The 18477-nt window shown below is 34.3% G+C and overlaps 1 pseudogene; it reads right to left on the bottom strand.

Annotated features, from left to right (window-relative positions):
* Positions 1-209: 209 nt before the first annotated feature.
* LOC134275115 (acetyl-CoA carboxylase 1-like) lies at positions 210-4305 on the bottom strand (annotated as a pseudogene).
* Positions 4306-18477: the final 14172 nt, after the last annotated feature.

The raw sequence follows: 18477 nt of genomic DNA, 5'->3' as shown, positions 1-18477 counted from the left end.
ACAAATCCATGGACATAAATACATACCATGGTACGTACTTCAATTCAGGCATCATCTTTTATGTGACATTTAAGTTATTTAATCATTTCATATTCAAATTTTTAAATTTTAAAATACAGATTTCCAATCTCTCTTTCTTTTTCTTTACTTTATTCATCACTTAGAGTCATTCAATAATCCAAATCCTCTAAATTCCTAATTTCTATTCTTTACCATCCATTTTCTGTGACCCTGAGTTCCATGAACATCTTCATCACTTCTATCTCAGCATACACATCCCCGGCAAACACATGGCCTCCATCATCTATCATGTAATTCAACAGCTTACCAGCAGAGAGGGATCTTCATAGAAAACAGACAGAAATTTTACAAACTTTACGATACATGCAGGAATATAAAGACTACAGTAAAACTCATTTACTCTGAACACGGATATTGCGAATTCACGGATATGGTGAACTCATCTTGCATCCCCAGCTATATGAATTTAATGAATTTCGTATACGGTTATAAGGAATTACAAATATAGCAAAATAATTTCATAGGTCCCAGCGACTTCATTATAACCAAGTTTTGCTGTATCTACTAAAGGGAAATTTTCACTCCAATTTTATTTGTGTCATCTTTGAATTTAACAAGAGTTATCTGTCTTTTAACACATCTGTGTCTGGGGAGTTTAAAATTGAGCCAAAATATTTGGATGCAATCACAAAAAAAAACACCTTGTATCAATTTAATTTTTGTAATATTTTATATTTGAAAGTATCAGTACTAAATATGTATGCATTTCATAATTATCCCAGTTTCTGTGATGTTACATTTCTTAACTAAAGCACAATGTCTTGGGAAGTTTTTGATTTTGTACCAGAGTTTTCTCCCTTTATACAGTTTCCTATTATACCTGAGTTCAGTGTTCGAAATTCGGAATTATTTTCTTTGGGTCCAAAGGACCCAATGATATAGGATCTACACGAGTCCTTCCAAGACAGCATAGGCCCAAAAATAATACCATCAAATATTTTGGAAAAATAAACTTTAATTGATAATCTTGGTAAAGTTATCAATTACTTACCAATAAAAAATCGTTATTTAACCAAAAAAGTTAACATTACTATAAACATACTTTTTGTTTCCTATAACCCCCCCCCCCAAAAAAAGGGTCTGTCTGGGTTTTTTTTATTTTGCCTAATGAACGTTCTCACATATTGAAGCATAATAAAATTTCTATTTAAAACATTAATTTTCACTTTCCCTTATTACCTTAATAAAGAGCGCCAAACGTCCCAGGACTGAAGTATCCAGATGGAATATTTACAGTAGACACCCAACATGGCTGTCTTGCGATAGAAAATGAAGCTAAACAAATTGGGAGAGGAAATAGATGTTATATAAATGATCATTCCTCTTCATATTTAAGTGAAGGTTGACTAGGATGACATATTTATATTTCAACTAAAGCTACAATTAACATTCTTTATAAAAATTGCATCAGCTGATTAAAACCGGCACATATATGGTAGCAATTTGAATGTGTCGGTCGGGTGATAGGAAAGAAACATATTTTTAGGCTTTCTTTCTTGGTAAATCATCATCGGCCCAAAATCATTTCAAGGACCCATTTAGTCATACTATACATGAGTCCTTCCGTTTGTACGTCGGCGCAGGACCGACGGACCGACGCTAATTTCGAACACTGCCTGAGTTTGCTAGGATCATTCTCCTTATGAAGTACACAGGTCTTGTTTCCTATAGTAATCCTGTAACTGTTTTATACAATACCTGAGTTTGGTAGGATCATTCTCCTTACGAAGAAAACAGGTCTTGTTTCCTATAGTAATCCTGTAGCTGTTTTATACAATACCTGAGTTTGGTAGGATCATTCTCCTTATGAAGAAAACAGGTCTTGTTTCCTATAGTAATCCTGTAGCTGTTTTATACAATACCTGAGTTTGGTAGGATCATTCTCCTTATGAAGAAAACAGGTCTTGTTTCCTATAGTAATCCTGTAACTGTTTTATACAATACCTGAGTTTGGTGGAGTCATTCTCTTTGTGTAGTACACAGGTTTTGTTTCCTATCGTAATCCTGTAGCTGCTAACTTGGTCCTTCATGTAAGTAGTGAAGCTGGCTCCATCAAACGAAATTAACAAACCCCCATCACTTAATCTGTAAACAAAAGTAATTAAAATCAACTTTTATTAGTGTAGGAGAAATTTTCGTGAAAGCCTCGTCATTGGGAATATTTCTCACCATCAAGCGGTCCTTAAATAAAGTCTCTGTATCTATTAACAATGGATCAAAAAAAGACTTGATCGCAAAAAATAATTGTACCAAACTAGTTTATCCCCAGTATATCGCGAAATATTTCCTTTTCTAATTTTTTTTCTCTGTGATAACTCTTTGAAAGTTGTCGGAGTTTACTTCTTGATAATTCTGCCGGAATGTAAATTTGGCAGGTCGATAGGTCAGGAGCTAAGGAGGCCTAATATGCATGCAAATCTCGTGCGCATCTGTCTCTGTGTCTGCCGCTAAGAAGGCAAAATATGCATGTAAATCTCGTGCGGCTGCCTTTGTGTTTGATACAATACAGTTTGGCGAGGACATATCCTGAAATTACACAGGAAGTTTCCTCGTGTGATTTAAGTGCTATGTCTACATTTTAAAGTCTAAATCTACAATTTTATTTCACTTAATGAAACAAAATATTAAAATCAACTTTTATTTTGAGTGTATGCCAGAAATCAACAAAGTGTCATGGGATAATTTTCAGCATAAGCGGGCTTCGCCCGTTATGCAAATTATCCCATGTTTCTATTAACAATGGATGTTGATCCTGCATAATTGTCCCAAACTAGTTTATCCCCAGTATATCGCGAAATAAAGTCGTCACAAGTAAAAGTTGGTTTATAGTATTAATCTTACAATTTATATATAAAGTTTCTGTAACTTTAATTTTTTTAATTTGCCTAAATACAGGTACATTATTCTTGATACATGTTTCAATCATGATTGAAATTTCACACATTTGTAATTTGAATAACCAAACTGATCTGTATATCACCTGTGTGCCTCCACTTCCAGCATGGAGTCATTCATACAAATAAAGTAGTTGTTTGTCCCCATCTTTACCACCTAGAAAAAAACACAACAAAAAATGTATTCATGGGAATTTAGTAAAAAAAATTGTAAAAAGCATTACTTTTTACACTTACTGAATTTATTTGATGTACATTTTTTTCTATTGTACAGTATTTATACACAATCAACCTTACATTCAAGAAATCCAAATTTCCCATCCACAGAAAATTAAACTTGGTAAAAATGATCAAACACGTTCTGACCTTGACCCTTACCTTGACATTATACTTGATGCCCTCACTGATGAACTCTACATCCACATGGTTTTTGAGTGACGTGGCTGGCAGGATCTGTCCGCGCTCCAGCGAGGTCTGGAACATCTGGAAGCACTCCTGGATCTGGTGGTCCCCGATGTGGAGCGCTCCGGATATCACTCCAGATATCACTCCCAGCATCACGTCCGATGTGGAGCGCTCCGGATATCACTCCCAGCATGACATCCGACTTCTACGCCTGGACGTTCTCAGATATCAGCTTGTCCAGCCAGCCCGTCGTTATCTTGTTGTTCTGGTATTCCTCAGTCTCAAAGAGTTCAATGAGGTATTCCACCGTGATTCGGAAGTCTCCGCGGATTGAGAGCTCCTTCGATGCCACCACTTGATTCCTGTAATTCATTAGAAATGAATTTTAAAAACCTGTGCGGATTCCGTGTCTTTGCGGTGCCCAAAACGTGCCTATTCCACCTTGAACTTTGGTACAGGATAATAGATGAATACCGATCCCAATGAGAATTAAGACGAAGAAAAACAGAAATAAAAAAAATCGAGGCGGGGTTATAAAATCGGGGCGGGCGGGGATGAGAATCTAGGAATATTTTTATTATGGCCTTATTATATATAAATATATTTTCGAGGCATTTATGCAATGGAAATTAGCTTTTACGGTATTTAAATTCCCACTTTGCAGAGGAAATTTTTTAAAATTTTAAATTCAATATAATTATAATGGCATTCTGAGAGTTGTAATATAGTTGAGTGTACATGAATATAAAAATTTAATGACTTCTAGGAAAGAAAATTTTTCCTGGTAGCGCTCTACCTGTTGTGGAACTGGTTGGTTGGCGTAGATCATCATCAGGTGCCCCTGGGTAATCCACTTCCTGTGCTGGGGTCACCAAGGAAGGTCACTTCCTGTGCTGGGGTCACCAAGGAAGGTCACTCCAGTCATGATATTCCTAAGAATGCTGAGGCATGGAAAAATCCGGGGGGAGGGGATTGATTGGCGTCCAGCAATATCTGATTCTGTACAAAACACAGTTAACAATTTTTAACTTGACAAAGTATTATACTATATATTTAATAAAGACTCATTTTTCAGATTCACAAACATTTTACCTCACTTATTTAATGATGCTGCGTTTGAGTTTAAGATTGAGCTCTTTGTAAACAAAGCTTTACTTTAATTTTGCTTAATCCAGAAATTATTCATTTTTTTATAATCATTTCAAAGTACTCACAGCCCGACTGTCAAGCTTGCTGGGTGGAGGTTTAGCACAATGCTTGTACAGTAGCCTAAGTCTGTAATGCAGTGGGCTTAATCCACAACAGTCTACCTCCTGTAATATAAAAACACAATTTCTTATCAACATGTAGTTTAGTACATGTAAAATGTCTCAGCTAATCATTTTTTAATAAAGATTTAGTGAAAAGAAAAGAGTAACAAGATTTGACAAACCTGAATTATTATAATCCTTTGCCAGGGACTTCAGAATATCAATAGTGGATCCACAATGCTGAATGATCTCCTTAGTGAACTCAATGTCCTGTAGATACTGAGCGAGCACCGTACAGACTTGGGTCTGTAGCTCGGGCACCACACGACACACCTGATTACTGAGACTGTTACCATCCCCTGTCACAGGCAGAGTCTGTTGGAGGGGGCAGGTCCCGTCGTCCTTTGGCTTTGATGGCTGTCACCAGGGACTCCCTCACTGACACACTGGCAGACTTGTAGATCTGGATTAAAATAAAACAAGAGGCCGTAAACATTTAGCTTTATAATGTATTCAAAATCATCCAGTTTCTCAGCTTTCAGATATAAGTGAAAATTTCATATTTTATGGAACAATGGTGTTCTGACACATACCTGAAGTAACGGGATTTTCAAATGTTAAATGATCGTATCAAAAGAGTTTTTCTCATTAGCACATGCATGGGTCGATCACAAAAACGTTGTTTTCGAGGTTGCGCAACCTGGACATACAATTGCTTATAAATACATTACTAATTTATTATAAAATAAAATTTATTATTTATGGTTTATACTTAAGATAGAAAAGATGATGCTAACTTGTTATTTTAAAATTCGTTGATTTGCCTAAAACGGTTTTAATTTTATGAAATTTAGTCCACGAACTTTTTGATTATCCCTCTTATTCTATCAATTACTTGCCCGTGGGCAAGTGACTCAATCAATTATCAAAAATAAAATCAATATGTGTGCCAATATTCTACTTAGTATTTTTTATATATATTTATAAATACAACTTATAAGTTAATGGTAGGGCAGGCAAAAATTCAGGTAGGGCAAGTGAATTTTGACCATGTACTTGCCCTTGGGCAAGTGCCTATAAAATCTATTTGTCAGCCCCTGCAATTTTTCTATATTCTAATATTCTATGTTATCATATTCATAAATGTAATTCAGTTGTAATTTTTCATGCCTTTATTTACAGGTTAAACTTCAAGACTATGACATTGTTTTATATAGCATTTTTATCATTAGTAGATTCGCTTTCCCGTATGAAAGTTCGAGGCGGAATAGGCACGGCTTGGGCACGGCTAAGACACGGAATCCGTACGGGTTTTTAAAAAGCTGCACAGGTTCTGCATGTCCAAGACACGAACACGGCTTCCGTGTCTGAAAGTGAGGAATCCTCACTCACAGAAACCCGTGTGGAGACACGGACTCCGTGTCCCAGGGAGACGGTTTTTAACTGAGGCGGGTTTTGCTTCAAACTATTTTTTTTATATCTCACGGCTTTTTACTGAGCATGCTCAATCATAACTTCCTTTATTTGAAAATTAAATTGGAGGGATTCTTGGTCATGAGCTAAGTCAGTGTGTTTTTTTGCTGTATTTAAAGGATATTTAACCAATAGATGTCAGTTGGAATTGTATTTATGACAGTCAGAGATAATTTCTTCACTTTTTAACTAAATGCAGAAAGTGTAATCTATAAATTAGTCATTTTTTCAATTTTCATGATCTTCCTGTATTGCAATGTTGACAATGAACATGATGAAATAGTTTAGGCTTATTTGAATGACTTTAGTTGGAATTTCACTAATGTGACATCACTGTGCTATAGAGTGAAAGTTTTATTTATACTAAATTCTTTCTCAGATTGTGCAAACTTATAGCTCCTAGATTAAATAACAATTGAATTGAATATTGTACATTATCATTAAAATCTTAATTAAAATCTAGCATGAACTTTAACTGATAAAGTTAATCTTTAACAGAAAGTAAATGTACACATTCATATAAGATTTAGAAATTCTAATTAAAACTTAGCATAAATGTAAAGCAATGTGAAGTTAGTTTGGTTTCAGTCACTATTTTGGCATTCACAGTTACATCAGGACATTCTATAAAGGTCATGACCTAGATCTAGACGAATGCACAGATCCCGTGACTCCTTATATGGTAAAAGGCACGGCTTTTTTGATACGGGTTTAAAAAAAACCGTGTCTCCATATATGGAAAAGGACACGGGTTTCAGACACGGGTTTACAGAATCCGTGAGTCCATATATGGAAACAAGCACGGCTTTCTGACACGGGTTTCGTAAAACCGTGTGATCTCATTTAAATAATTCGGCCAATATCCCGTGCCGTGTCCATGCCTCGACCACTTTTAGGCATGGCTTTCCATAAATGTTTTACATAGGAGCACGGAATGCTAAAGCACGGGTTTCAGGAGACGGAATCCGTGCCTGAGCCATGTCTAAGCCGCCCGGACTGTTTCGTACGGGTTGCTTCATTTTAATATTGTTTAAATACCTTTTCCAAATAGATTTGAAATCATAATTCACTTCCTGAGATGTCCAGTGTCATTTTCTTTAATTAGGCCCTTGAAGATTGGTTGTTTCTTTGCTTTTAATCCTTTTGTTGGGACAACATTTGAACATTTTCCCACTGCTCCAAATTTAGACGTACTATGCATCATTAAATAGTGGCATCTCTTTTCAGACAGCATCTTCTGCGACACTGGCCAAAAGTTTTTATTGTCCCTTTTGAAGGAGCGTTTTCAACGTTCCTCGTTGGTATCTAAACCTGCGACTTAAAATTAGCCACTTACGTCTCAACTCCAAAGCAATATGCTCTAGAACCACTGCAAATCTAATGGCCCTCAAAAAAGTACAATCACTGTCTATAAGCACTGGAGGATGATTAAAGGTTTGAAAAAATATACTCGGATGTCCAGTCTTTGCGTATTTGAGAATCTTGTCTTTTTTATTTGATTTATATAAATGTACTCTGGCGTGAGGTATTTCAAAATTCATCTAAATCACAGTCGTGAATAAAGAAGTCGGTTCATGTTATGCATAAAATGGCCCTGTAGAAATACCAATTAATTGATCAACACTTGATTTTATATTTGAAGCATTAAAATAAAATAGAGACTTGGTTCTTTCATATCCTATTAAAAAAAAATTCTCCACTAAGTCCAGGTCTTGGAGAACTGGCTTTATGAAATTGCAATGTTTTTGAATCTTTAGGAAAACATGTATAATTGAGTACTTTCAGTGAAGAAAAATAATATGAGCGCACCCTCTGATCTAAAAAATAAAACATGTCCATGAATCTTCAGAAACAGTTCTATCATTTACTAGTTGCATATTTTAGATCAGAGGTTGCGCTCATATCAAATATCAAAAAATAACTTTAAAAAGAAGAAGGTACAGTTTGACTTTATTGTGCCCTAAAAATTTAATGTTCTCAAAAGGTTATGAAATTGGCTTTAACAATAGTTGAGTTATGATAAAATGAAAGAATATGGAATAAAAGGACCTTTCTGGAAAACGTCATTAATTTGGTGCACATGTTTAATGCCCTCAAAATGTTTTTGTAGAATTTTCCTTTAATATGAGGAAATTGGGCGCATTTTTTTCTTGAGATCAGAGGTTGCGCTCCATATCAAATATCAAAAAATAACTTTAAAAATTGGCCGTTTTTGTAGACTTTTTCTGAATATGAGGAAATTGACGCATTTCGTGACGTCATAATGCATTGACTAGCCAGATAATGACGTCATTCTTTATAGGATCGGAGTCACCAAATATCTAAGTGACATTTTAATGCATTGTTAACTAAAAGTATGCGGTTTCAGTTTTTCAGAAATTCACAGGGCCAAATAAGGCAAAAGTGAACCTTATTCTTAATCATGAAGTTTGCTTTTAAACTGCACATGTATGATACTCAGCATTTTGTTCACAAATCACTTTCTTTTGTACTTTTCTTATTTATAAATGTAATTTTCCATTAAATTTTAGAATATATTTTCAAAGCTGCTGTCAGAAAATAAAATTGTTTACCTACCTACCGACCCAATTTGAGAATTTAGGGTCGGGTTACAAAGATATTTTTAATTCCGGCCTAGATATACATGCCATATACAGAATATCACACTGCTGTTTTGATCTCTACCCGGGTATCAGTCCGAGGGTCAAGGGTATCTTTCTTTACTTCGATGCTCCTGAAGATGTTGCTTGACGATAAATAATCATTGCCTGGTGAGTGGTCTGGTTATGAAAAAAATTGATGCTGTGGGGGGTCATAGAAATGAAATGTTGGGTCATAGCGCTGGTGTTTTGAAACATTTCACACACATGTATTCAACAGCAAATTATAATCTTTATTTTTGCTGCTTTAGACACTAACAAACAGATTCTTTGTTCTGTTTTGTACATTAGCAAACTGTGTCATTTTTGAGTTCAAACTTAGAAATATTCTCTCAGAATCTGCATTAGAAGATTACAATACACATTAGGGTCGGGAAATCTTTTCTGTTTTGTGAATATGTCCTGCATTTTAGCTATTTCACCCCAATAGCTCTCCACTGATGTTCTATCTGGCAGTTCATCATCTGAATTGACCTAGTTGCATGGCGTCAATTGAAAAATTAATCTGACAGAGCTTGCAATAAGCCCAATCTTCTCCTAGATTGCACTTTTGAGGTGTACTTTGGTAGTTTTTGATGCAATTGAATAGCTTACCGAAGACATTTTCTGATTGTGAGTTGTATCATCACACATCAGGAATATTATTAGAGTTACTTCGATTTCCTGAAGATAAAAATATCGATTTTGAATAAAAATATCTTTTATAAAAAGAATGAAACATTATTTCAAAGCTTAACAAAGATTTATTAGGTCTTAGAAATATTCTACTTTAAAGAGGACGGAGGTCAAGGTCACAGGAATGAAGGTGAAGTTTTTGATGCAATTGAATAGCTCCCACTAAGTTGTAATACACATCAGGAATATTATTAGATTTGATAAAAATATCTTGAATGATTTATAATAAACTTAGCTTAACACTTTTTTTACGAAAAAGAGAGGTGAAAAGAAAGGTTGGGTCAAAATATTGTTGAAAAGTTGACATCAATATGAATTTCTTTTAAACAAATGAATTTTGATAAAAGTATAATTAATGGTTTATTTAAAACTTAGATAAACACTAATTTAATAAAAAAAACAAGAGGCCCATGGGCCACATCGCTCACCTGAGAAGCTTTGACCATTCTGTTCTTTACCAGATTTCCCCCTTGTTATACATAATGCATCCCCACCCTACCCCACTGATAAATCATAATTTAGACATTTTGAAATCTACACTACCCCATGATCCTTCCAATGGCACATATGTTTTAGCTTTTTTGCACATTGGTTCCTGAGAAGAAGATTTTCAAAGATTTTCCCTATATATTTTGTGTAAAACTTTGATTCCCCTATAATGGCACCGCCCTTCCCCCGGGTGTCATGATTCCTACAATTTAGAATTTACACTACCAAGAATGCTTCCACATAAGCTTCACTTTTTCTGGCCCAGTGGTTCTTGAGAAGAAGATTTTCAAAGATTTTTCCTATATATTTCTATATAAAACTTTGATTACCCATTGTGGCCCCGTCCTTCCCCCGGGGGTCATTATTTGAACAATTTAGAATCTACATTATACCAGGATGCTTCCACATAAGTTTCAGCTTTTCTGGCCCAGTGGTTCTTGAGAAGAAGATTTTCAAAGATTTTTCCTAAATATTTCTATGTAAAACTTTGATACCCCATTGTGGCCCCGCCCTTCCCCCGGGGGTCATGTTTTGAACAATTTAGAATCTACACTACCCCAGGATGCTTCCACATATGTTTCAGCTTTTCTGGCCCAGTAGTTCTTGAGAAGAAGATTTTCAAAGATTTTTCCTATATATTTCTATATAAAACTTTGATTCCCCATTGTGGCCCCCCCCCTTCCCCCCGGGGGTCATTATTTGAACAATTTAGAATCTACAATATACCAGGATGCTTCCACATAAGTTTCAGCTTTTCTGGCCCAGTGGTTCTTGAGAAGAAGATTTTCAAAGATTTTTCCTAAATATTTCTATGTAAAACTTTGATACCCCATTGTGGCCCCGCCCTTCCACCGGGGGTCATGATTTGAACAATTTAGAATCTACACTACACCAGGATGCTTCCACATAAGTTTAAGCTTTTCTGGCCCAGTGGTTCTTGAGAAGAAGATTTTCAAAGATTTTTCCTAAATATTTCTATATAAAACTTTGATTCCCCATTGTGGCCCCACCCTTTCCCCGGGGGTCATGATTTGAACAATTTAGAATCTACATTATACCAGGATGCTTCCATATAAGTTTCAGTTTTTCTGGCCCAGTGGTTCTTCAGAAGAAGATTTTCAAAGATTTTTCCTAAATATTTCTATGTAAAACTTTGATACCCCATTGTGGCCCCGCCTTTCCCCCGGGGGTCATGATTAGAACAAATTAGAATCTACATTATACCAGGATGCTTCCACATAAGTTTCAGCTTTTCTGGCCCAGTAGTTCTTGAGAAGAAGATTTTCAAAGATTTTTCCTATATATTTCTATATAAAACTTTGATTCACCATTGTGGCCCCGCCCTTCCCCCGGGGGTCATGATTTGAACAATTTAGAATCTACACTACCCCAGGATGCTTCCACATAAGTTTCAGCTTTACTGGCCCAGTGGTTCTTGAGAAGAAAATGTTTTAATGACCCAACCCTATTTTTCTCTTTTCTTGATTATCTCCCCTTGCAAGGGGATATGTCCCTTCATTTTAACAATTTAAATTCCCCATTCACCAAAGAATACTTTGTACCAAGTATGGTCAAAATTGGCCCAGTGGTTCTTGAGAAGAAGTCGAAAATGTGAAAAGTTTACGGACGGACAGACGGACGGACAGACGGACAGACGGACGGACAGACGGACGGACGGACGACGGACACAGTGTGATCAGAAAAGCTCACTTGAGCCTTCGGCTCAGGTGAGCTAAAAAGGTGAGGTAAAGGTCAAAGTAAATGTCAAGGTCAAAACAAGTTGATGCATTAATAGCTCTTAGCAGTATGTATCAGCATATGAAGTTTGATAAACAAATCTTGAATTATTTATTCAAAACTGATCTATACATTAATTTTAGAAAAGTGGGGTCAAGATCACAGGAAAGGTCAAGGTAAAAAAGAGTGAAACATTGTAAAGCTTACATCAGTATTTCATCATGTGAAGTTTCAATACACACCTTGAATGGTTTCTTTAAATCAAACTAAACAGTCTAATTTAACAGTTTAAACATTGTTAAAAGAAAGTTAAATGAAATAATTTTTTTTTAGGAAAGTAGGTAAAACTTTAAGGTCAAGATCTCACTTGGGTTAAAAATTCGTAGTATATTTAGAAAGTTTTGTGATAATATTCATGTGTCAAATATGAAAGCCCCATCTCTTATTATTCAAAATCATATGACCAAGGTTAAATGCATTGTGACAGATGCACATATTGTCAATAAGATGGACAGACTGACAGACAAATGAGATTTAATGTCCCCTCCCTTTCCCAAAAACAAGGGAAAATAATGCCTCTGCTATTCTTGAGAAGAAGATTTATGATGGAGAAAATCCCATTCATAACGTAAATCAATATTGTGTTTTTTATGTCATATATGTTCCTTCTCCCTGAATTTTTCACTCAGGCCAAAAGAAAATATTCTCTTGTTTCCTGTCCCCTGACCAAAATAATTAGGGTAGGTAGGTAGGGGAAAAATTTTATTTTGAAAACTCATTGAATGCAGAACATATACCATGTAATAACAAGAAAATTATATGTTTCACTTAACAGTTTACAGACGAGTTTGTTAATCAAGATTTATAAAGTAAAGGTATCCTGTAACAGTATTCACTTTTGATGTATTAGTTCTGTAAATATTTTTGGTTGACTTAACCCTCTGGCTGCGACGTCAGTGTACAGAAATATATAACGTCACTGCGAGAAAAAACGACGTCACAATTCCGTTGTTATTATTTTGCGGGCTTTTCAATATTTCGAGTTAACGCGAAGTGCGCGTCTTTTACAGGAATGTGTACAGGGGGGAGGGGGTATTCATTTGCGATATATGAACAAAACTAAGAAGAAGTTCTTTATTTACACAATTTGCGCAAATTCTAATTATTATATTTAAGATTTTTTCAATTTTTTTTTTAATGTCATTCAATTTTAAAAAAAAAATTGTTAAAACGAACGCGAGAAATAAATAAACATCAAATTCAGACGCAAAATCAAAACAGTTTGATATACAATGATTATCATTATTTCTAAACTTTTAAAAGTGATTGTAAGTATAATTAAGTAAAGATGAAAAAAATATATAGACCAATAATAGTATTTTATATTCTTTATTTTACATGTATTCTTCATCTGCATGCATTGATATTTCTCATGTTGTGCGGTCTGAAAAAAATAATAGAAATTTGAATATTTGATTCTGTCTCTCGGCGCACGGATTGATCGCTTTCTTCGAAAATTAACTAAAATCCAAAATTGACTTATCCAAAAACAAAAAAGATTTTATTTTTAAAGAAAAATTTCCTAACATAACAATTTTGACCAGTGAATTTAAATTAAATTTTATTGAAAATAATTCTATAATTTTTTTTAAATGATTTAGAAATAAAAGTGTTTTGTATATTGGGAGCAAAATTCAACAGTAAATATTTAATGAGGATTTCCTTTCTTTTCCGGGATTTTTTTTTTTTTTTGGACAAGTCGACACGGCTACTCAATGACCTAAGGGACACCGTTTTCTACATCTTTTCATTTTGATTTTAATAAAAATCAATTTTTAGTTGAGTATAAATGATGATGTAAAAAAAAACATGCACACAAATACAATCCTCTGTTATTAGAGAAAGTGACAGTATTATGATAATTCAAAACGTAATTTAAAACATCTGACGATCTAAGAAGATAAGTAATCATAATGAATGGGAAAAAAAAAGAAACTTAGAAAGCTACTATTCGTAGTGTCTTGTAAAGAGAGAATTCATTTGACAAGCGCATCTTTAGTCTTTCTACAAAATATCGTATTGTTTCTAACATCGAATCGAATAAATGTTTTGATCGTGTTTTTAATTTCAAGTAGGCATAACAGAGTAAAATATGCATTGGATATGCATTGGATAAAGACCCAGATTAAAACTTGTATTAAACCGTGTTATTGTTGCAGATAACAGTTCCCCGAAGTATATTCATATTTTACAGAATATCTAGCGTTTGTTGACACGATGTTCAAATCGTATATACAAGGTTAATCTAAAATTGAAAAAAAAGTTGAAAAAATAAACGCACATATTTAGAACACAGTGCGAACAATTACCATGCACATCCAATTTTATAATCCCACTCCCCAAACCCAACCCCGGGGTCTTATTTACAAATCAATCACTTGATTGCAATTGCAGTGTTTCATTTTTATAATATATTAAAATGGATTGGTATCCCCTCTTACCACCCGCACCTAAAATATATATTTGCGTATGTTTTGTTTACATGAAAATAAAAATCATAGTCGTTTAAATAGCTTTTTAAAACAATTTGTATCAATTTGGAATTTCTCAATCTATTTTTAGATCAATGTAGAGGAAATAAATCCTTGTATTGACCTGAAACGTCACGTGCAGGTCAATACAACGTAATATTTTTCTAACATAGTTGGATCTCAGCCAATCAGCGAGATGGAAATTATTCAATCATATGATATTAAAACAATTATTGCTGTTTTTCGGGTTCGGTGAATATTGTACTCCTCAGATGGCTAAATCATTGCATTGACCTAAAAAAACAGCAATAATTGTATAATATAAATTGGATCTCAATTAATTTTTATAGTAGAATTGCTGGTAAAGTTGGGGTGCATGGGTTACGTGAATTATGAAAGCATAGATACTGACAATACATAAAAACTTTGTGTGGTTATGTTAGTGATATATCAATGGCTTCAGAAGTTTAATTTACATTACGAAAACAAGAGAGTTTTTTTTTAATTTGACAAGTTAGTAAAAAAAAGTTCATGCCTTGAAATTTACATTTATCTTTCGACAACGATGAAAAGGAGAAAAGGGGGGGGGGGGCGAACCGGCAGCCGAATAGACAGGATACCATAGCAAAAATGCAATATATATTCAGACAAAAACAGGGGGGGAGCAACATTGTATCCTTTTTCAGGATCGCCTAAAACGAGTGCATATTCATTACGATGCTAACTCCGATATTTAAAAGATTTTTATAGCGTAGACGAAGTAGAAATGTAGAATAATTTTTTATTTATAAACAAAATCTAATGGACTGGTGCGTTTGGACATGCCCAGGGGTCTCGCACTGAGTCATTGCAATGGAGAAACGCTACTTGAATTGAGTCTGGGTTCATGTTGCGAAAGTAGAACCTGCTCAGCTCTGCAAAGGACTTGCATGTTTCCTTTTTCCAAGAAAGTCTTTAAAGCTTTTAAATTGTTCAGATACAGATAATCTATTAATTATTGGAAGATTTGACTGGAATACTTTGATGAAATTTGGGTTTAACAGAGTCCTAGGTCGATCGATTGATCGAGAAAATTGTTTGCTGGAGTGTGAGTTATTATTCAAATGTCCTAGCTTCTTCTTCAAAATTGATCTAAAGTTTCATTTTTAGAGTCTTTTTTTAATGTTCGAAAAGATGTGTAAATAAATAAAAATGTAATATTCTAAATTTTTTGGAAAATTATGTTTCTAAATTATACACTAACGTGCTTTTACCCCCATTTAGGAGAGAAGGAATACGTTTTATTATCATTTTGATTACTCTTAAAAATTTTAGTATATCCTTTTTTTTCTCATATGCAATTATAATTTTTCCTCAACAAAATTTACTGTCACCCTTGATTTAAGATTATAGATGCATTTATTACCAATATTTGGTTAGAACTGAATTTCAAAAACGTATTCACTATCAGAAAGACCTAGTGAATTTATCTAGTGAACATCGTAAATCGTTTGTCATGAATAGTAAGCTTTCAGTTAATGGTTAATAGAAAGTGAGCTAGGGTCGTACTGATACTTAGATACCGGCCTAGTGAAAGTTGCTTATAAATCAAGATTCACTTACCTGTATTTTATCAGGTACATATATCCAATACCTAGTATTAAACTACTTTTAAGGTAGTGATTATATGGACAGAAAATTTATTAGCTTTTTTAATGACTCTAAATCAATGCATAAAAAAAATTACAGGAATAATTATTATAAACTAATTTTTTCTAAGCTTTAAATTCAGCAAAAATTGCAGTCAAATTTGATTATAAAAATAATATATAAATTTCGATTATATGTCCAACTAGCAACCAGTGGTAAAAGTGCATATATGTCCTTCCCGCAGGCAGATTTTAAAATCTTTATTTATTTGAAAATACTTTCTCATTTAATTATTTTCTCATACGGAAAAGCGTAGTGAAATTAATTTTTATTTTTTGAAACATGTTGGGTTATTCAGGTTTTAAAAAATTCAAATGAAACTTGTATTGTTAATTTTTTTTTTGCATTTTGCAATGTATAACAAATGTAATCGACGCAAGAAAATGCCCCCCCCCCAATCAAAACATTAAATAAAATCATTCGGTATACTTGTAAATAAAATAATTTTGAAATCAGAATAACACCACCACCAACCCCCCCACCCCCCAAAAAAAATTATAGGCAAAAAAGAAAATGATTTATATTTTAACATTTTAAAATAAGTTTTAAAAGTGAAAATACTACCGAGTCTTATTTCACAATGCTTAGTGTAAGATCTGGTGTAAGATAAGAGTATCATAGCGATAACATACTTGATGATTTATCATCTTTAGAAAAATACATAAAAACAAACAAAACATCCTTCAAATAAAATTACAATTATTCTGATTTTTTACAGAACCCTCGAAATGGAAATCCAAAAAAATCAATTTGGTATAACGCGATTAAAGTTTTGACATCGTAAAGGACATATATGTCCTTCCCGCAGTCAGCGGTAAAAGGACATAAATGTCCAACGCCGCAGCCAGAGGGTTAAGCAATTGTTAAGTATTTTAGGAAAATAGCCACCCCAAAAAATGAAAATGTAATAAAAACTTTTAGGGTCGGAGGGTAAAATATAGGGTAGGTCGGGTGACAGGAAACAATAAGACTATTTTTTATTTTGGCCTTATATGGAGACACCACCACTTGAAAAATAATAAGGACAAGGCAGATTTGAGGTCAACATTCATTTTAGGAGTTTCAACCATTTAGACTTAAAGATTGAGATATCACCTCGATCCCTCCACTCGCCCCTTCCCAGGCCCCTATTAGTTTATGTATGTAAACTGCTACTAATTGTTTGTACATTTTGAAAAAATGTTACATTGTAAAATAAACAAATAGTTTAATGTGGTTCTCTTTGTATGATTTTCATTCCTAATTCTAGAAGAATTCATGAATAAAATGTCAAGCAATTCTTATCATTGATGCACTTTTATTTAATTTATGCATGTCATATTGTGAACATTGCCAGTCAATAGGAGAGTGGGGATGACCTCTAGGGGTTCATAACCTTTATACCATTAAATTTATATAACATAATAACACAAGAAACAAAATTATGTACAGTCAAATGGAAATTTTTAAAAATTTCTTATAACTTAGGAGTCACATGCCATTTGTCATTACAGGGACAGGGGTTGGGTAGGGAGTCCCCCTCCCAGGTATTTGCAGGACAATAATATATACTGAAGCAAATAAAAATAAAATGACTTTGGATGCCCTCCACCCTAGAAAACAGACCCCACCATAACTTCTTTTTTTTCTTTCTCAGAAAATTCTGGTCTGGAAATACCCCCTCCCTCCAAGAAAAACTGAATGTAAGGTCCAGAAAGGGGGATAACTCTTCTGAATGTGAAATATCGTCTGTTGTAGCATCCAATGACATTTGATCATTTAAACTTTAACTTGACCATTTGTATTATATCTATAGACTATTTTACCCAAATCTATACCAAAACTTGTGCTTACCGAGCTGTCATATACGTCCTTTCAACTTCATGAACACAATATACTGGCATTTCAGCTACGAACTTCAGTGAGGAAGGAGTCATTCTAACCACGTACCATCCAGGAGCATGAGGAGTGGAATGCCCTACCCACCTCTATCGTGATGGCACCGAGCCTTGACTGCTTCAAGGCTCGCCCGCGCCTCCGTCGACAGGTCACCAGCCAAAAAAAATTATTCTTTTAAATTCACTTGTTATTAGACTGTCACAATTGTTACATTTTTGTTTTCTTTTAATCATGCGCACACCTGGTGGCATAATAGTCAACAGATTGACGGAGGCCACGTACTGGTAGAAGTAGAAGTAGAAGAAATACCCTGGTATAATCCAGCTAAAACACAAAATGTGAAATAATTCCTTCAGATATACACCATGCATACAACGTTCACCACACTACACGTGCAGACTGCAGTGCAATCTAAAAGCGATAATGGTAAAACTAGTACTTAAGTTGGGTACGTGACGCAAACCCACTGTAATGCAGGTGAGGTATACGTGTTCAGATACATGTATGGCACTAAAAGTCGTCTTCATTCGAAAAAATTCTAATGGGTCCGGCAATGTCGGGACGCTTACTAAATAAGCATTATGTTACAGTTATTGAACAAATATTTTCAATTAATTTCTTGATAATTCTACCAGAATGTAAATTAGGCAGGTCAATAGGTCAATAGGAGCTGAGGAGGTCTAATATGCATGCAGATCTCGTGTGCATTTGTCTC

This window comes from Saccostrea cucullata, unplaced genomic scaffold (genome assembly GCF_032062105.1).
Source record: "Saccostrea cucullata isolate Sc308-1 unplaced genomic scaffold, CSIRO_AGI_Scuc_v1 ctg6623, whole genome shotgun sequence".
Lineage (NCBI taxonomy): Eukaryota > Metazoa > Mollusca > Bivalvia > Ostreida > Ostreidae > Saccostrea > Saccostrea cuccullata.
Note: the sequence above shows the minus strand (reverse complement) of the source record. Positions and strands in the feature narration are given on the sequence as shown.